The 22,653-nt window shown below is 34.5% G+C and overlaps 1 pseudogene; it reads right to left on the reverse strand.

Annotated features, from left to right (window-relative positions):
• LOC147916255 (protein NipSnap homolog 2-like) overlaps positions 1 to 19,400 on the reverse strand; it is a 45,755-nt pseudogene extending 26,355 nt beyond the window's left edge.
• Between the last annotated feature and the right edge of the window lie 3,253 nt (positions 19,401 to 22,653).

The raw sequence follows: 22,653 nt of genomic DNA on the forward strand, positions 1-22,653 counted from the left end.
AGGCTCAACGAAGGAGGGACGAGCATGGGCACTTAACTGCTTTCTCCCTTGCTGGAACTGGCAGCTGTTATTAAGAGTTAGTGCACATGGGCATGGTGAGCCTGGGGAGACGTCTTAGCTTCGGTATATATGCCATACCTGAAAAAGTAACTTTGAGCCTCAAATCTGCCAAGCTGATATCTTGCACAGGCATAATGTTCCCTAAAAATTTAAAAACAAAAACAAAACCCTCCCATCTGGGATTACTGTCATATAATTTCTATATATTGCTGGCTTCAAAAAGACTGAATCCTTTGCCATGTTATTTCAATCATTTTAAAAATAAAAGGATGCGGCCTTGGGATGGTTGATCCACATAGAAGCTCAGCGGGACAATGATAATGCTTCTGAGTTTTAACTAGAAAGTATCCATGCTTTGCAAAGCCACAAACTTTCCATTCAGGATATTAGAAAAAAGGAATGCTCTCAATGAGATGTTGTCTCTGAACTAATTATTTAGCTAATTATAGCCTCCTGAGCACTAGAGAGTAGTTTTCACACAGATTTTGTTTCTTTAAGATTTTATTTGAACTTCAGAATTTGTACTCCTAATTCTTATTGTATCATAAATATCTATACTTGCTCACTGAGTTAAAAAGGACATACAGTACAAAAAAAAAGAAAGAAAGAAAAGAAAATTTATCATCACCTCCAAACAACTCCAAGTCCATGTCCTAGTAATGATAGAGGCAGTCATTTCTTCACATTTGTATGATTATATATGTCTATATAGATATGTAAATACCATTAATTAATATATAACCATAATCATTTCATGACTTATCTCTCCCAGGCAATCCTGTAAATGAATGGTTCACATATCAAGAAGGGGAGATGTGGAAGGAAAATGAGGAGGGGGAAATAACACTGGAAAGATCCCAGGACTAACAGTCTGAAGATCATGGGTTCAGTCCCAGGTTGACTAGTAATTAATTGGTTTTTAGTGCTGGATGAAACAACCTTCTAGATCTATTTCCTCGCATGTAAAATGAGGATGATCACTAAAGTTCTGATCTAACATATTATGATTTCCTGCTACTAAGAAGTGTGAGAGAAGTATTTCTCTTTCTTAATTCTAAGATACAGTGCAAGTTAAAGTGGGCAGAAGCACTCTGGAGTTAATACACTTGCCTAAGCATAAACTCCGGACCTGTCACTTTCTCACTGGATACGTTGGTCACTTAGAACTCTATGCATCAGCAAAATAGGTATAATAACAATTCTATTTCATAGGGTTGTTTCCTAAGTTTAAATGAGAGAATGCACATAAAAGAATACAGCATGGTGGCCGAGTAATAGGAAGAGTCCAATAAATCTTAGTTATGGTAATAATAATGGTAGACAGGCTTCATTGTAGCAGCAGCAGTACTTCAGAGTCAATCACATTAAGGAGAAAGAATGCCTTCAAGGTTAACAAAACTTAGCCAGAACCTGACTGAAGATAGGAACATAATTCAAAAAGGCAGATATCAATCCAAAGCAAGATATTTAGCAATACAAGCATAGGCACAGAAGAGCCACTGAGAAAACATAGGCTCTGACCATGTAAGCACTTTCAGTGTGGAGAGGTTGTGTCAGAAGCATGCGAGTATAGGTCCGCCAGATAGGTACATTCCTACTAAAGGAATTGACATATCAGATTATGAAGCCCTAATAATATTAAAACTCAAAAAATTGTTAAACAACATCCCTTCTTGTTGTGATTCCAGCCAAATGAGTATCTGTTAATTTTTCTTTTCATGTATTTATCTACATAGAGAAAATGTAATGATCAGGCTAACAAGAGAATTCACTCATTCTGCCTGACACATTACTCATTGTGAATCAACAATCTAATGTTCTGGATTTCTATCTACTTTAGTCTCTGTGAACTATGACAGCAAGAGTTGGCACCAGAGTCCAATCAACTTCAAAAAGGTAGACTTAGTTTATGAACCATAAAGTTTATGAACCAATAATGAATTCATTTAAACACTGTTTTAAAAATGTTCTTAGCATTTGACCTCTTTTTCTTGACAAGCAAACCTCTTTAAATGCTATTCTTTTGATTTTCTAATACAATTCAAATATTAGGCAATTCATTAGCCTATGAGCAAATCATCACTGTCATATATACATATGTAAACAAATATATAGTAAATCTGTGTCCTACATTACTTCCTAATTTAGAAAAAAATCAATATATTACACAATGCTAAATGCTAGTGATAAAACAACAAGCCTATATTCTTCAGACAATGACAGTGAAAATCTAAAATACAAATACTTCTGAAAAAAAATTTTTTCATTTGTAGCAAGAACCTTATTAATAGGAAAAGGCAGTAACAATTTATAGTCTATGTAGTAAATCTATAATGAGCAAAAAATTAAATTAATAAAACCTGCATATAAAAATTGACTGAATTCAAGTCTCACAACATGGTGGATTGAAATACAGACTTCCACCTTTTTCCAAACACTTAAAAATGCTAAGTAAAATATAACAATTAAACAAAAGAAAAAACAAAGCTGACCTTGAAAGAAAGACAGAAAAATGTCTAGGTGTCAATAACTTGAAGTCAGAAAAGCAAATCCCATGAGGTAACACTTTAATGTGTGTTTATTTAACTCTAAAATATGAGATGAGGGAAATAGGAGATCTACAAAGAGCCCAACATCCAAAGGGCAGGACACTATTACACAGACAGGACCAGGGCCATGGTCTTGGTTCCAGAATAGCCACACAATTGGAACTGTAGTCTCTGAATGAGACTTGGACTCTGGGAAATCTTCTCTCTTAATGAAAATGGAATTAGAGAAATTAAACCCTTGGGCCCAGAAAAGTCATAAGTAAGTTTTTGTGTCTGACTAGGATTCTACATATTTTTTAAAGTATCTGCTTAGAAATTGAAATCTCCACTGCACCCTGCATGTATAAATTTCAAATTTACAGAGGTGCAGAAATCCCCACAAAATTTACATAAAAATTCATACTTGATCATTTAAATTTCTGAGGGCACTGGCAGATGTAAACTAAAAATCACTCTGAAAACTTGCTTCCACAATTTAGGAGAACACACATGTGTGCTCATAGAACACACATAAGGAAAAAAGGGAAAGAAGGAGCAGAAACTCCTCAAAAAGATTTCCACCATGAGGCAGAGAGGAGATACAATAAATGAGAGAACTTGTGAAATAAAGCAATCTGAAGTATCCACAAAATAAGTATTTTAAAAATGACTTAAAGTACAAAGGAAGGAATAGAATCCTATAGCAAAGAGACACAAGAAAAAGAATACGAGGGTTTCAAAGAGAAATCAAGTAAATTTAAAGAAATTAGAAACATGATTATTAATACTTACAGCTTGTTGACACAGTTTAACATCAAATAAAGCTCAACTCAAAAAGAATACATTAACTGGAAGCTAGATATGACTACATTATCTGGGAAGCAAAAGAGAAAGATGAAGGTAAACAATACAAAAGAAGAATTATGGAGGCTAAAAGAAAGAACCCAACGTATGTTGCATAAAAGTTTCAATAGAAGAGAATTGAGTTAATTGAGATAGGCAAATTTCAAAGAAACAATGGCTGAAAAATCTCCAGAATTGATGAAAGACATGACCCAGGATTTAATAAGCAAAATGAGCCTTGATTCCAATAAAAAAATATAAATCCAAACATAGATACATTATGGTGAAAATGCAGGATATAAAAAAAAAGATAGATAAAAATTTTAAAGAAGATAAAGTTTCAAAGAAAAAAAGACTCATTACTTACAAAAGAATTAAACTTTTATAACAGCTTACTTCTCAGCAAAAATGTAAGAAGACAATGGAATAATATCTTCAAAAAACTGAGAAAGAATAACATTCTAAAATTCCAGAGTTCCAATGAAAAATTTCAAATGCTAATGCAAAATTAAGGCATTTAAGGGAGAAAGTGAGATAATTTACCACACATAGATTCTGATTGAAAGGTCAATTAATGATTACTTTAATAAAAAATAAATTAAATCTAGAAGGAAGGAGAAAGATACAAGAAGTAATGATAAGCGAAGAAATCGCTTATAAATTTCTGGACAAATTGTTTAGAATTTTAGATGAATTTAAACTTCAAAATAAATTGTCTTTTAGATCAAGTTAGACTTTCAGATAAATTTTATAAATTAAAAATCAGAATTACTAATTTAGTGGGGAGTTGATAAAATTAGAATAAAACTTCTAGACAATTTGAAATTGATTGATTGGAGCAAAAATTTCTAAGGTCCTTTGAATTCTTTAGAGCAAGTGGAGATAAACTGATTAAATTAGACATTATTAAGACAATTGGTCATGTTAAAATTGTAAGACCAATCACTAAAATAATGAAAATTGAATAAATAATTTCTAAACAAGTAGAATGTGGAAAGGTAAAAATAAATTAATCATTAACAATCCAATGAAAGGCAGAAAGGTGGAAAAAATAAGCAAGGAAAACATAAGGTAAAAAGAACAAAATAATATAGAAATATGTCCAAATATACTAGCAATCACAGCAAATTTTTATTAAATTTGATCCAATGATTGGAGTACAGATTCTCAGATTAAAAACAACTATAGAAATTCAACTGTAATCTGGCTATAAAATTAGAATAGACAAGGCTATGCTGTGATAACAAATTAACTCCATAATCTCAGTGGTTTAAGGAAATGAGTAGATATTTCTTCCATGAATTTGAAATCCATTGGCTAGATATCCTCTATCTATGAAACACAACCACCTCACCAGAAGACACTATTGCTCAGGTCTAGTCACAACCGAAATGAAGCGGGGAAAAATAGAGATGACATCCATAATTTGGTGAACACTATCTCTTTCACACACATTTAAATATAACTCAGAAATAGAAAATAAAGGGATAGAACAAGATGCAACTGGCAAATATTAACCAAAAGAAAGCCAATGTAGTCATTTAGAAACTATGAAATTGACTTTGTTAGAAGAAATCACTCTTAGAAAAAAAGAACAATTTACTAGGAAGATATAATATCTCTTAATTTGTATGTACTTAACAAGACAGTCTCAAAATATATAAAGAAAACATTACAGAAATAGAAGGAAAACCCAGTAAATCCACTATCATAGAGATTAAATACATATCTCTCAGAAATTCACTAGTAACTATATACACCTGCAATATACTTGGCTATGTGTATTGTATATATAATAAAAGTGTTTTAATTATTTGAAAGACCTAAAGCACACAAATCACATAAATGACACAATAAAAAATGTTGGGGGCCTACTTGGTGGCATAGTGGTTGAGTTCACACACTCCACTTCAGCGGCCCAGGGTTCGCAGGTTTGGATCCCAGGCATGGGCCTACACACCACTTATCAAGCCGTGCTGTGGTAGGTGTCCCACATACAAAATAGAGGAAGATGGGCACAGATGTTAGCCCAGGGCCAATCTTCCTCAGCAAAAAGAGGAGGAGTGGCAACAGACATTAGCTCAGGGCCAATCTTCCTCACCAAAAAAAAAAAAAAGTGATCTAATAAATGTGCATTTATATATACTAGACCCCATTTATAGAAGGTACACTTTTTCTAAACACAAATAAAATTTATAAAAATTGACTATGTACTATCTATGAAACAAGTCTAAATAAGCCCAAATCAATGATCAAGACCAAATCCTCTTCCAAAATGCAATAGAATTAGAATTAAAAAGTGTATGATGCACCATAAATTTGAAAATTTAAACTATGTTTGTGATATTTCTTTGGCCAAAGAATGCATCTCAATGGAAATAGTAAAATATATAGAATTGAACAATAATTAAACCACAAAGCATCAAAACTTGTGGAATATGGCTAACATAGAATTTAAAGTTTTCAAAAGACATATTTATAACCTAAAATTGATTTAAAAAATCGACACACTCTCAAAAATGAAGAAAGCGAGGCCAAAGACAGTAGAAGAGAGAGTGTGATGATACGAGCAGAAAATTGAGGAAGAGAAAGTAAAGAATTAGTAGAAAGTATTAGTGAAACCAAAAGAAGTCTTTCAAAAATACAAATAAAAAATTGATTGAGAAACATGAATGGTTAAGAAATAAAGCAAAGATATAACCAAAAATTATTAGGGATTGTAAAGATAGATGGAAATACCATGAAGAACTGTATGAAAATGTAGATTAATTGCATATTCTTTCATAAAGATATAAATTACAAAAATTCACTCACATTGATATAGAAAGATGGAGAAGACAAATAACTATGAAGAAAATGAAATTATGAGTCAAAAATCTACTCATAGACAAGCACTCTCAATTAAAAAAATAATTAATTTATCGCGCAAATTGTTCCAGATTATGGGGGAAAAAGTAAAAGTACTCCCAACTCATTTTATGATACTAGAAAAACCTTGGTATTAAAACTGGGCAATGACAGAATAATAAAGGAAAATTATAGGCTAAGTAAATTTATGAGCACATATAAAAAAATCCTAATTAAATGATTGGTAAATCAAGTTATGAAACATCTTTTATGATGAGAAGGGTTTACGCAGTAATGAAAGGATGTTTTAATTTTAGAAAATCTATTAATGTGATTTTCCACTTAAAGCTGTCATATGATCGCATAGTTATCGCAATAGATAGAAAAAAAGCATTTAGTAAAATTCAACTCCTGATTTTGGTTCAAAACTGATACCAAACTAGTAACACTAGGAAGTTTTCCTAGGTATTTGACCAAAAATTCATAATAAATTGTGAAATTTTAGATTTCTTTCTTTTAAATCAGGAACAAAACAATGGTGCTTATTACCACCTCTACTACCATATTGTATTGACTATATTAAAGAACCAATTTACACAAAAATAAGATTGAGGATTTTTAAAAATGAAAATAGTAAGGGGAAGTTGCCATCATTAACAGATAATATGAAAGTGAACTTAGAAAATTCAAGAGAATCTCCAAACAAAATTTACATCTAATGAGAGATTTCTGTAAGTTTTCTAGACACAAAATAAACACATGAAAACTTTGTTTATTCATCAGAAAATGTATTATTAAAAGGAATTCTATTCATTAAAATAAAAAATATATAAAGTATCTAAGAGTATATTAAACAAAGTAATTTTTGGCAAAAATAATTATTTTTTTATTAAAAGACAAAAAAAGAATATCTGGATAAATGTAGAGAAATACCATGTTCATGAATGGGAAGATTCAGTATTGTAAAATGGTAATTCTCCCTATATGAACCTGTAATTAATTGAATACCAATTGATACTCCACAGAAACTTTTGAAGAATTTAAGAAGCCGATTCTAAAATTAGGATGAAGAACAAGGTTAAGCAGAAGCCAAGATGAGTTTAAAGAATAAGAGAGGAACACATTCTATAAAATATTAAGCATTTTTATACAGCTAATCTAAAATATGTATATGTGAATATATTTATAGAATATAGTATATTTATATATTTATATATGTATATAACATGTAATATATGTTAATTATATATTAAATATATTTTATTTACATAAAATGTTTGTATTTTTATATAAAATATTTTATATTTATGTAAAATATATCTATAGTATTTTAAAATTTATAATATATAGTTTGTATATATAAACCATAGTGAACGTAACTGAATTTTTTAGTAACAGAATGGTTGAAAAGTTTTAGTAACAGAATGGTTTAAAAAAATGAGTAGTAATTGAATGATTAAGAATTGGCACATTAAAAAATCCACAAAAGGCAAGTTATCAAAAAAACTACCCCATGAATATAACAGTTAATATATGACAGATAAATCATTACAAATCAATTGGAAAATGAATGATATGTGTATTAGTCTAGATCTAATCAGGAGCCAGAAAGTACACAGAAATTTAACCATAGGAAGTTGATATACTTTTATGATAAAATAGTAACTACGAAAGTGTAACAAGATCTCTGAAGACTACCTTAGAGCTGAGGGAGGGGAGCCCAGGAAGGGCAAACGTGGAATGAGGGTCCCCCTCCCACAGGCAGGGGTCCAGAAGGTGTGCTGGAAGCCTTCCCCTGTCAGACAAGTCCCTGGATTGCCTGGCCCAGAGTAGGCCTGGAGCATGTAGTGTCTGCCTGTGAAGGTCTAGAAAGATGGTCACTGGACACAGGCCAGGCTGGAGCAGTTGCCAAGGGCTTGAGCACTCCTGGCACACAGCTGAGCGCCCGCAAATTTGCTCCACAACCACACCGCTGAGCAGCCATGCAGCAGGGAGCAAAAAGCAGCAGAAGGAAACACACCAGAGCCAGGAAGAGAAGTCCTCTTCCCATTGGAACGTCCTTCAAGGGCCCTCTCCTGACATGCTTACCGTCATGCCCATTGTGAAAGAGAAATGTTAATGATTCTAAGTCTATTACGACAGAACAGAATACAGGCAAATATTAAATCCTCACAACTTGAAAAAAATATATGCAATAGTCAATGTTTGAATACTAAATTCAATATTCAGAAATTGACAATTCAAATAAAAAACGATAGATCATAAACAATTTGAAAATTAATTCCAGTTGGATTAAACACCTAAAATTTAGACAAACATTTTAAAATATTAGAAGAAACTATAAAATTTTAATTTAATCTAGGGAAAAAAATGTTCACTTAAAAAAATACATATATATCAAAAGTAGAAATTGTGATAAATTAGACTATGTTTAGCTTAAAATTTTCTGTACAACAAAGGACACATTAAATAAAATTTGAAACAAGCTACCAATTGAGAAAAGATATTATAATTCACGTAACTGACACAGCTTTAGTTTCAAGAAATAAATTCTATGAATAAATAAGAAAAAGGTTACTAATAGAATATAATATAAACAGATAATTTAAAGAAAAGAAATACCAAAGGGGCAATAAATACATGAAACATGTTCAATCTTACCACTGTAGGGACTGCTAATTAAAATACCAATGAAGTACAATCTCACATTCATAAGTAAAAATGTGAAAGGCTGAAAACACAAATTTTTGATAAGAGTAGGAAAAGAGATCTCTCACAGAATGGGATTATAAATTGTTATATTCACAACTAAGAGCAATTGGCAAGACTAAGAAAGTTGGTATATGTGTATCTCATGTCTCAATAAGTCTAGGTACATATGCTAGAAAAACTTTCATGCATATGTAAAAGAAAACACCTCAACAATATCTATAACAATGAAAAATTAGAAAACAACCTACATATATATCTACTAATAAACAAATTATATGTATTTATACAATGAGATGTTATGTATCCATTAGAATAACGTACCAGATCTGTATGCACCACCAGGGAACTATCTAGAAAAGAAAATCAGTGAAAAGGAAACATCAAGTTTCAAAAGAACAGCAGTATAGTAACATTAGAAGTCTTATTTGTGGGTACACATGTGTGTATAAGATAGTAAAAATGAGGTATTTAACACTGACATATGCAGACTTTGGTTTTGTTTATGGTATGAGGAAGACATCCTATTATGTGTATGTATGTACATAGGTAGGTAGACAAACAGATAAATAGAAAGAACATGGGCAATCAATTATACAACACTGTGTATTGACTAGTTTATTCCTTTCTCTCCTATTTTAATTACTATTTTTGTGATTATTAAATTCCAATAAATGTGTGATACATTTCTGGGCTTTCCATCTCTTTTCATTCATCTGTTTTTCAAACCCTGCAGTAATATTGCACAATTTTAAATATGATAGCTTAATAGCAAAGCTCAATTTTAGAATACAGTTGAAAAAGTTACACTAATACTTTATAACATTATGTGCTCAATTTTGTGGTATACGCTCTAAGGAAGAAAATTGTTGTAGAAAGCTTAATAGAAAAAATATATAATTGGAGTTCAATTTCATGACTTAGATTGAGGCAAGAATTGGACTTTCCAAATAAAGAAAACACCTTGAGTGATGATACATGGGCAAGAATAAAGTGACATACTTAGATGCCTAATGTGTATAGATATCCACATATATAGATATATACAGTTGCACAGGTTGGGTAATGGACAATACAAGGGGGTGATTAACATTGTAGTCTATATGAACTGTGCAGTGCACAGAGTGCAGTAATATCTGACCAACCGACTTAATTACTTGAAAAATAGTAATGATATTAATCTCATTTAATTAGTTAAATAGCTGGCCAATATCAAAGAACTATAAATCTTAAAACTGGAAGAGATATAGGTAAATAAGATGCTGCTGACATTTCCCCTTTACACATTGGATAATCATCTGCCCACAGCCATAGAAATAGTAAATGGTAGAAATGCTGATGTTAACTCAGGGCCAATCTTCCTCAGCAAAAAGAGGAGGATTGGCAACAGATGTCAGCTCAGGGCTAATCTTTCTCACCAAAAAAAAAAAAAAGAGAGAGAGAGAGAGAGTGATTGCCTTGCTCATTATTTCTCTGAAGGAAATGGCCTTTGTTAGTTAGTGGCCACTATTTAATCATGTGATCTTTCTACCACTTACCAGTCATTCACTATTAGACTAAATACAGCTGACCCATGGGTTGGCAAGCATCAAACTACTAGACATAGAAAGATAAGCTGAGATAATCAAATGCTCACCAGGAAATTGAGTTACCAAGAACTACCTACGCTTTTTTCCTCTCCCTTTTTACTTCTATTCAGTTTTTAAACACTTTACACACATATACATATACAAGTACACATATTATAAGTGTGTGTGTGTGTGTGTGTGTATATATATATATATACATTTTTTTAATTAGACAAAATAAGTCTACTGTTGGGTAACCAGAAAATCCTGAATTCTCAGTGGTTTGATATATAAAGGTTATTTCCTATCTGTGCAAAGTCCATTACGTGTCAGTGGTTCTCTAGGGCAGATCCCTCTAACCAGTGATTTAGGGACCCAGGCTAATTTGATTCTGAGATGCTGCTGTCTCAACAGGTAGATTCCAAGTTCACTTGATAAAGGAAATGAGAGGTATTGAATTCATACCTGTTATTAAGGGCCTAGATCTGCTCACAGCTCACTAGTCAGAAAGTCACACTGGCATGCCTAGTTGTAAGTGGGCTGAGAGGACTTCCCACCCACTAGGAAGGGGAAGAGAACCAGATATGGTGAGTACTAGTCACGTATGTAGCCTCTACACTATACATACCACAAACATGTATACAGAGTTAATAGTTATAAACAGAACACTCGAGAACCAACAGAGACAAGTAGAACACTGCCCAGAACTCAGCACGCCCTTCCCAATCACAAGACTCTCCCTCCTCCCTGGAGGTGACCACTGTCCTGATGAGTAATCATAAAATGTGGCCATAGTGACAAATTGACTTCAATGTTATGAGCCAAAGAGAACATAACAGAATGTTAAATTCAATTAAATTTTAACTTAACCAAGTTATTTCCTGAACTGATGTAAAAATTTCAGTTTATTTTTTTAACTTACTGAACAAATTTTCTGTCATAAAAAATTCCTTACTAGATTTAATATACTATTATATTGTTATATAAAACCACATTTTAAATTTATTATTGAAAGATATTAAAATATTATAGCTTAAAACATAAATCTTATTGAATTATATCATAAAATTTTGACACTAACTTGGTTATTTTAGCATTTTGTTTTGATTAATTGGAAGAGAAATATGTATAAGATCTAGAAGAGAAATATGTGTAAAATTGGGTAAAATTTACATGGGAATTATTTACAGATTATATAAATATCACTTTTTTCTTTCTTTTTTTTTTGCCACTTGCTGAAATAACTTGGATTTAGATTTACAGTGTGTTAAAATGAGCTTCCTGTTAATATTATCTAAAGACAGTACCCCAAAGTATCTAACTACTCTCAGAGAAGCACTGGGGAAGGCGCTAAGTATTTAGATAGAATTGTATTTGCATAATAAATAAGAAAAAGTACAGATAAAAATAAATTGAGACATGGTTTAAAGTTTCTCCTTTAATACTTGATTTTTATGAACAAAGACCAGCCTTACTTATCTACTGCTGGTTGATACCCAGCAGCTATATTAGCCCTCTCTGGAAATCGTCCTTGCCTAGACAAAACCGTCTTGCCCAAGTCATGCACTCTTCATAGGGTCAGCCATCATCCAGCGACTTGCTCAAGTGAGAGTACAAAGGCCCAGCCCCTTGGCTCTGACTGAGGACAACTCTGAAGGGCCATCTCAGCCTCAGTCTCCACTGCAGCTCCCACTCTGCCAATCTTGTTCCCTCCTCCTCCCTTCCACAGGTATTGATCTCATGGGCACTCCCTAAAAAACGGCCTGCATGCCAATCTTTCAGACTCTGCTTCCCAGGGGATTCAACCTATAATATCCACCTCAAAATTAGCAACATTAATAGACACACACAAAAAATAACGTGTGAATGAAGATCCTATAAAAAGTCTGTTAGGAAAAATATTTAATGCTTACCCTGAAAAAAAAATCTGAGTTAATAAAATGGCCAATTTAACACACATAGGTTGGGAAGAAAGCTAAGCTACGGCTAGATAATTGAAAATAGCTGGTGTGTATGTTAACATTTTTCCAACCTAATGTTTTGTGTATTTAGATATACTCATTAATAGAATTTGGCAAGATAAAAGAGATTAAAAACACAATCGGCCTAGGGAACAAAAGAATAAAGTAAACACGTTAAACAAGACCGCTTTGCCATATTAATTAAGAAAGAACTCATTAATTAAAATAACTACTTTTATTGAGAAATTTAATTGGTTAATTAATTTTCTATAGTATAGAATGCATGCCTGTTCTGTGTATTCCTTTTTTGTTTTTCCCTGCCTGTTAAAATACATAATGTCTTTGTGAGAGAGTATTAAAGGAGTATACCTAGAAATTATTCTAAAATATATTTGATCCATCCCTTTGCTCAAATATAACTAAATCATCTTTGCAGATGAGGAAAAAAAAAGCCTGTAAAAGTCTACAATGGCGTAGGTCTTCATATGAAATCTAATTCCATGTCATTTCCCAAGATGCATAGTACATAAATTGATAGCATTAACAGCTGAATTTCTCTCTACGGAAGTCTTCCTTGAATTTTGGAAGAACAGGAATAACTTGAAAAGTTTTCTCTCTCTGCTTTAGTCTGGCTGGGTTGTGGGGACTAGGAGTTGGCAGGAGGTGAGAGCATTCTATAGAGGTTTGGAGCAATCACAGTAAAACAGCCCGGGGATGGTCTCCTGTAACTGAGCAGAAAGCAGACAACCTGGAGTCACTCAAATATTCATCTCTCTGACTGACTGGAGATAAAATGTCAAAGCTCATGAAGGAAAAAGGTGGATGAGTAAACGACTACTGTCTTGGCCAGCTAGAATTAATATGCTTTTATGTGATGACTTTTGATTACAGGTCAGCGGTGGAAAAATACGTATGTCTCCATTTCTCACTGTAGCCAGCTTGATGGCATAGCGGGCAGCGAGGAAGGCTTATCTACAAATCTGACTAGATTACAAATCGGTGTTACAGGGAGTTCAGCTCTGCCTCTGTGTCGTGCTGGCAATCTCTCTTCGCTGGACCTCCCCCCGTGCTTGCAGGAAAACCATGTGGGGGCCAGAGAAGTCACGCGCTGAGCTCTGCATGCTGTTCAGCAGCGGCTTTCAATGGCGCAGAGGAGTGGCAGAGAGCACCCATGAGAAAGGAAATGAATAGGACTGTTTTACCCGCAGAAAAGAGTCACCTTTTTGTGTCCTCTTGAGCTGACACTTAGCCCTTCTCTTGCTGCTCCACCATCGTTTTCTCTTTACATAGTAGTCCTTCTTGTTGCAGTTAATATTAGAATTTTATTTGCACTTAAAAGGTCTTAATAGCTCTTGAGAAATAAAACTTATGAATATCAAACCTACAAAAATTTCATAGTCATTCCCTAGCCTCTTACTCTTCTTGCTTGTATTACCATTACACAATTTACTCCAACTCATGGTTTAAATCAGTAAAGAATCTATGATGGTTAATTTTTTGTGTCAATTTGGCTGGGCCACTGTGCCCAGATATTTGGTCAAACATTGTACTGAATCTTTCTGTGAAAGTGGTTTTTGGATCAGATTAACATTTAAACCAATGGATTTTGAGTAGAGCAGATTATCCTCCATAACTTGAAGAGTAACTTTGAGTAGAGCAGACTACCCTGCATAATTTGGATGGTAATCTGCTCTACTCAAACTGGCCTTGCCCAATTAGTTGAAGGCCTTAATAGAACAGACTGACTTCCCCCAAGCAAGAAGGAATTCTGCCAGCGGACTGCCTTTGGATTCAGACTGCAATGCTTCCCTGGATCTCCAGCCTGCTGGTCTGCCCTGTGGATTTTTGAACTTCCACAACTGTGTGAACAAATTTCTATAAATAAATCTCTCTCCCTCTCTCTCTATATCTACACACACACATCCTGTTGGTTCTGTTTCTCAGGAACACTCTCATAAATACAGAATTCAACCTCAGTTTCCTTGAAACCAAATGTTTTTATCACCAACATTCTCTTCCATGGGATAAGTACATGTATATGACAAGAGCTGTATATAGAAATCCTGACTCTGGACTGGCACCTCTGCAACGTGGAAGCAGATAGAACAGAAACAAAGGTAAGCATCACTTGATATCTTTAAAACAAGTATGTTGATGCTTTTAAAAAACTTTTTTTTCAGTTAAAATAATAGTTCAAAAGGGAGTTAATAAAAATATCATTATTAAACTCTTTCATTTGTTATTTTAAGCTCCTTTTCCTTTCAAATTTTTTGTCTAGTTATATTTAATATGACAAAACTATTTTTTATTAATATCAATAACTTTAAATAGCTCTAAATCAACATTTCGTCTACATTTAGGCAGTTTCTATTTATCAATATGATAGGTGGTCCGTTTGCAAATCATCTGGTTTCTCCATAGTTGTCATAATACAATAAAATTAATGTTGTACCTCCTATTCTCAAGTAACCTGGCTGATTAATTCAAGGTGATTCCAGACTCCCAAAATAATTAATCAACACAGTGATTTACGTCCATGTCCTTCTACATGGATTAATGTCTGTGCAATGAAGTAGTTATGGGAGTAACCATTACTAAGAAATTATGTATAATAAATATCAAAATATCAATTTTTTTCCCAATTTTCAATTATCAAAACCTTTGAGTCCTTTCATTCTATTTAAATGCCAGCCTGTTTTAATATAAGCTTTAGCATTAATTATTGATAATTCTCAAGATAGTTCTCCTAAAAAAAAGAAAATCCTCTCTGCCCCCAACTAAAGAAACAAGAATATTGCTCTTGGCCCTGGGCATTGTGATGGTCAATTTTATGTGTCAACTTGGCTAGGCTCTATGGTGCCCCGTTGTTTGGTCAAACACTAGCCTAGATGTTGCAGTGAAGGTATTTGTGGATGTGATTAACATTTACAATCAGTAGACTTGAAGTAAAGCAGATTACTCTCCATAATGTACGTGGGCCTTGTCCAATCAGTTGAAAGCCTTAAAAGCAAAGACTGAGGTTTCCCAGAGAAGAGATTTCTTCTCAAGACTGCAACATACAAATCTTGCCTGAGTTTACAGCCTGCCCTACGAATTTAGACATGCCAGCCCCCACAATTGCATCACATCATAAGCCAATTCTTTAAAATAAGTCTCGCTCTCTCTCTCTGTATATATATATCATTGGTTCAGTTTCTCTGGAGAACCTTGACCTTGACTAATACAGGTATATACAATATAATGTACATTATAAAATCTAATATCTGCCTTTTACATCAGTTTTAAATTTGGAAAACCCATGTAAGATTTCATTTGCTTTATTTTTTTGACCAATAACTTTGGAGTATATACTCCTTTACTTACACTTATGACTGACACAGGCCTGAAATATAGTAGACACTCTATTTTTTGCCATTCTTTTAGCAAATCGTTCCCTATTATTGGGTGAGCACAGTATTTTTGATTTTCTTTATACCAAAAGAAGAGTAGTTCTGATTTACAGTTAGCTTAAATTGCTCTTTGGAGGTATTTGAAGGGCAAATACCTGGACTCAAGGTCATTCTGTAGAATAAAAGCAAGGCCTAAGTGTTAAAGATCCAATCATAATCTGTCTTTCACACTTAGACTGAAAAAGATCCAAGCTGCAAACCTGATAGTAATGAGTTAGAAAAGAATTTCCTCACAACTCAAAATGTCTTTCCATCTATATTTTATCTATTTCAAATGGCTAAAAGCTGGATTACTTATTAAATTCAAATATTTATAATTTTCACTCTAACATTCTGTGTTAGGCAACATAACTCCCTCCCCTAAAGATGTCTACATCCTAATCCCCCAAACCTGTGAAGAGTTACCTTACATGGCAAAAAGGTACTTGACAGATGTGATTAAGTTAAAGATCTTGAGATGGGAAGGGTATCCTGGATTTCCCACACGGGCTCAGCGTAATCCCAGAGGTCCTTATAGGTGAAAGAGGGAGGCAAAAGATTTAGAAGCAAAGAAGGAGATGTAACAATGGAAGCAGAGTTCAAAGTGACGTGGCCACAAGCCAAGGATTGTGAGAAGCCTCTAGAAGCTGGAAAAGACAAGGAATGGAATCTCCCCTAGAGCATCCAGAAGGAATGCAGCACTGCTAACACCTTGATTTTAGAAATGTCATACCCATTTTGGATTTCTGACACCTTGAACTGTAGGATAATAAATATTTGATGTCTTAAGCCACTAAGTTTATGATAATTTGTTAAGCAATAGAAAATTTATACACCTTCTTTCCCTAGACAGGTCAGAGTTTCCACATCTGTCTTAAACCTTACAAAGAATGTCTATGACTCCAAATTCATATACTTTCCTCAGGATAATCTTATAAAAGATAATCTAACTGTACATTAGCTGCTTTGCTATAAGTTCCCACAGCAGAAATTCTGCCTCTGAAGATCTAGTCCCCAACAGATTAGTTGCCTATTGTTTGCTTATCTTTTCACAACTGCATTTGTGAGTACAGGGACCATGTTTCTCTTGTTCGCATCTGTAGCCTTAGCACAAGTTCATTGCCTGACATAAAATAGATGCTAAGTACATTTTTTTAAAAGTGTGAAGTCCTATTGCTTCACCCTTAAAGAACATGAAGGGATCTGGAACACATATTTACTTTAAAAGTGAATGATGATCTGGGGAAAGAAAGGCTGAGTAACAATCCTGTCAGTGTTCCCAAGGGCCTTCTCTTATGTGAATAATTTTTGCTAACCTAACTCAGTAGTTATTCCTCTCACGCTATTATATTAGAATTCAACCTTTGGCAAGTTAGTTAACTTTTCTGAAACTGTCTGCTTATCTGTAAAATGAGGATAAATGAGACAAGAGCATGATTCTAGACTTCCTAAAATCTCGGTTATAGGAGAAGGGAAGGAACTTGAGAAAGTTTTAATTTAAGGAAAAAAAAGCAACACGATAATAATTGCACCTGGATGGTTATGCAACCATCATACTTATCAAACGTAAAGAACTTAGCACAGTTCCTCATAAACTGCAAGCACCATATATATATATTTATGTATATATGTATGTGTGTATATATGTATATGTGTATATATATGTATTTATATGTGTATATATGTATTTATATGTGTGTGTATATATATATATAATAACCATTATCTCCATCATCATCAATATTTTTATTATCAATTGTTTATTATTTTTCAGGAACCTCAATACTAATAGCTCAACTATACCCTGGCAATAACAGTAATTTTAGGGACCTTTCAGAGATTTTTCTCGTATTCCTCTTGATTTACCTAGAAAATCAAAATTAGTCATTGCTACATCATTATTCCGTTGGCACTCTGACCATTCTCATCTTCCTCAGTAGCTTGCAACGTAGACAACACTCATTGCCATCCATGTACAACTGCCATCATTCAGTTACCTAGATGAGTGTATTACAGCTGCAGATTTCGCCTCATATACATTCACCCAGCCCTTACCAGCTGCACATAAGAACACAAATGGAAATCACGTTCCCGGAATAGCCCCACATAGCTTATGTGCCAGATAGGCCTAGAGTAATCAAGTCTCACAAACAAGCAATCCGGCACACACCAACATTTCCACAGTATTCGTCTCTCAAACTATTTGAGGCATCAGTGGTTTGATAGATACGCTTATTGATAGAAATAACCTATACACATATATCACATTGAACTCTTAGTAATATAAACGATAACGCCTTCTAGAAAAATGACATTTCAGAACTTTCGGGTTGTAGAATCTAAATAAAAACCCATTTTTCCCTTCTTTTGACACCTCATTTAATATAGTAAAAGAAGTTAATTGCTTCCCCACTACTCAACAATTGCTATGAAGAAGGACACTAAGAGATAATATATTTAGTTATTATAAAATGACTCTGTTTAGATTTTTTTTTAAAAAATCATTGGACATCATGGGATCCTCGACCTTAATCATGGGATTGGCTTTCCTAAGAACTTAGGAAAATTACCTGAGCAGATGAAAAACAACTCCTCTAGCAACAATGTCGTTAATCTTCCAAACCACAAGCTTATAACCAGAAAAATCATAACCAGATTTTATCATAACCAGAAAAATATTTACCCTCCAATGACTTCATTCACACTCTGAATTCATTAATAAAAAGTCATGTCAAATTTCTAATTTTGCTTCCTTTATTAAAGGTTTTTCCTGATGTATGAAAGGCAATTTCAGTTAATATTAAAATGAATTACATACCTAATACATATAATACTCACCAAAAGCACACTGCTTCTCCAGAAAGATTTGTTTTTATTTTTAATCTTTATTGTTTTTCTTTTTTCTCATAATTTTTAAAATTATGGAAAATGAAATATTCAATATGATGGGGACTTAGTACCCTCTCCCATCTTGAACCCTTCCAGTTTGAAATATTCAGAAATATTTGTATTTATTATAGCTCTCTTTCCCTAGACTTAGATTTTATTTTGCAGGGAAGAGAGGGAAACTATCATTTTCTTCATACTTAATGTATGTCTGATGTGTTCACCCATATTCTCTTATTTCGTCCTGTCAAAGACCCTTTTTTAGGAGCACCTGAGACGTAAAGTAACTAACTCACTTAGCTAGTGAAGTACTATGCCAAGAGTCACGCAAACATAATATACTGTCCCCAGGGCCCCAGAGAGACTACTAGGCCAAGATGAAAATAAGCAGAAAAGACATAGAGTAGCCAAGTCTGACTTGTCTATTCATCCCCCACGGAGCTCTACATCAAGGTTTGTACACCAGCACTGACCTTCTGGGAAAGCAGCCGGCCGTTCTGAGAAAGGACTGTACACAGCAGATGGAGTTCTCTGATGAGCAGCTACCCCACAGTGGCAGTGTACAGCCATCACCCTGGACAGCTCAGATCACTCATCTGTCGACACCCTGGGTCACAGTTAGATGAACGAGGACTAAAGAAGGAAGAAAGTACCTGGGGATGGTAACTAAAGGAAGACAGGTCTCTAAGGAAAAATGGGGCTCAGGCCCCATGAAGACATATTCATTAGCAGAAGGGAGCCCCAGTTTCCTTCCTGCAGAGGGAGTGCAAACTCAGATACTTATAGATTTTAATTTTCTCAAGTTTCTTGAGTCTACAGAACCACTTTGATGTGTCTTTCTGCCACATTTACAGCATAGAACAGGTTGACTGTCGTCTGTTCTTTGATTTCTTTTCCTACTTGGCAGTTCCATTTCCTCCTGACTCAAATGTGCTTCCTCTCTTTGGGAAAGCACAGGATGCCACTGACTCAACCCCAGAAGAATGTGTGCTTTGGGTTGTTTTACCAGCAGTGGGCATGGGCAGAGTGAAGGAGGGAAGTAGAGGAAGAGGCGGGGCACCCACTGCTGGCTCAAGCTTCTCTCCTTCACTTACAATCTACATGACCTTGGGCAAACCATGCTGGTCTCTCATATTCCACATTTGTAGAAAATGAGAGGGGAGGATGTGATAACGTCATACCTGAAAAGCAGAGGTGGTTAATACAATGGGCTTTTGCAAGTCTCTTCCAAGTTAAAGTCCAAAATTATAAAAATAGTAATAGCTAATACTATTAACTATCCACTGTGTTCCAAGATCCTTGTTGACCATCTTATATATAGCATCTCTATTCCTCACAAAATCCTGCATGGTAGGTATCGCTAGCCAGAGTAAACAGAGAAAAACTCTCAGAAGAAGGCTGTGTAAATGGTAGTGGGGAGCTAAAGTTTTTAGTCCTTTGTCCATATGATACCCAACCTTGTGTTCTTTCCTTTGTGCTCTGCTACTCAGAGGTCTATGATTTATACTATGTGTGATCAATGTTCCTTATAATTCTTTCAGGTTGAAAGCAGTCAACCATGTTTCATGAGCAATAGTCTCTGACAGCCGAGTATGCACAAGAGGAATTTTGTGTTGCAATTAAAATTACAACAAAGTTAATCAGACACATATTTAATGATATGTATAACAGCTATTGTGCCACACATCATTAGGCATAAATGGTAAGCTGTTCATATGAATGAAAATAATTATTTTTACACTGCTGAAGCAAGCATGGCTATACTCAGATAGGAATTGAGACGGGATAAGAAAAAATGGAATAAAAATAATTGTTTCCATTTATTCATTTATTACTAATATCTAAGCATTGTGCTAGGTGCTTTATGTGCATTATCTCATTTAATCCTATTAACAATATGAAACAATATTATTAGTAACATCTTTTTTACATATGGGGAAACTTAGGCTTAGAGAGGTTAAGAAAATTGACCAAGGTTGTCTACCTAGTAGAGGTTGGGGGGATATACAAATCCAGGAGGAGTCATTTAAAGTCCTTCCTCTTCTACACTGGTGCCCCACAGCCAAATCTAAATGGAAGAACCACTCCTTCTTCCTCATTTCACCAGCTTTGCTCTTAATGAGAAGTGCTGTTTTGCCGTCAAATAATTTGGCCTTAGAACACCAGTGTACATTCTGCCTAAATTACTAATTGTAATATATGAGCAACTCTTCAACCTCCTGTTTCAAAAGCAAAAGTCCATGGGACTTTTTATCAGGAGGGAAAACAGTGAGAAATGTATCAGTTAGGACAAGCTAGCTTGTGCTTAGGATTTAGTAATAAATCAAACCAAATTGTCAGTGACTTAAGAGTTACGGATTACGTTACGTGTCCATCACAGGATGGAGGCTAAGAGGGCAGTCTCTAAATAGAATAGTGCTGACCATCTTGGCAGAAGAAAGAGAGGACTGCAGACCTTAGCTCTTTCCTTGTCAATGTTACATGCCAGAAAAAGTGAGGTTTGGGTCAGCCAGAAGCCATTTTGGTGTCAGATCTCCAGGACATCAGCAGATAAGATGTTTCCTTATTGATTAAAATAGAGATCATAAAAAGAAAATTCAAAGAAAAACTTCACTAGCTTTGAAATTTTGATTTGAAATCTACCTTCTCTGACATGAAAGGTCAATTCAGGTATCACCTAACTTTGGCCCATTCCCTTTCCCATCTTCCTCTTTCTTCACCTCCACTGCCTAGAATCCAGAGACTAAGCAGGCAGGGAATGTTGAGATATTCTGGCGATTGATATTGATGTGCTTTGGGTGTGTTCTTGGATATTAAAAGCATTTATTTGCAAAGCTTATTATTCCTTTAGTGGTGGAAAATATGTACTGATTTGTGAAAACCATTTGTGCCCCAGCCTGTGCCCAATCACAATGTCTGGCTTGAGTCAAATGTAGTAAGACAGAGAGCTAAGTGGTCCACGATAGGAATAAACATTGACCTGGTTAGTTTAGTGCATGCATTGATACAAATAACTAAGTACCCAGGCGTCACGGATTTATACAGCAATAAATTATTGGAGTAAAAGAATACTTATTAAACTTAACACCATGAAGAATAAGCAGCAGCAACCAATTTCCTTTCTGGTCAATCAATTAGCTGTATTATTGAGAAAATGTGTGCACATTTTCACAGTACAGAGGGAGTGATTCAGAATCAGAAATTTGAGGACTCAGTCTTCTACCTCCATTAGGTGATGTGACATTTCTGGACCTAAATTTCTTAAACAATAAGAATAAATGTGATATATATGAGGTCCTCAGGAACCAAAACCCAGCACTGTCTCCTCTTCAGGTTTCAGTTACATTGCAAAAGTGTCCCTTAGTTTTGGCAGGTGAAAACCTCTAGGAAGAGGGTAAGGAAGGAGCGAGGAAGAAACACCCATGCTCCCACACTGATATAGGATTTCAGGTCTGAATGAGAAAATAATGAAGATGGTTTTGCCTCACAAAAATCTAATTGACTCAGAATACATGCAGTATAAAGGCAGCACTGATGAGTTAAGATGCTTTAAATTTCCCTATAAGAGTTGGGTCAGATGGATGAGTTTGGCCTCAACTTCCTTGAAAGTGTTTCTCTTTGTCCAGGGGGGATGAATTAAGACTGTGGTTAGAGACTGAGGCAGAGTCACTGAGAGCTACTGGGAACAGGCTCCCCTGGCATTAGGAAGGTCTGGCAACCTCTAGTCCTGAGATATGGAGGATTTCCTGCTTGAGCTGAGGTTCTTGATACCGGTTGGCCTCTCTCTCTTCACTTTTCCCCTCCTTTAATTATAAGTTCACTC

The sequence above is a fragment of the Ceratotherium simum genome, chromosome 9 (assembly GCF_057802395.1).
Source record: "Ceratotherium simum simum isolate JZ-2026a chromosome 9, ASM5780239v1, whole genome shotgun sequence".
Lineage (NCBI taxonomy): Eukaryota > Metazoa > Chordata > Mammalia > Perissodactyla > Rhinocerotidae > Ceratotherium > Ceratotherium simum.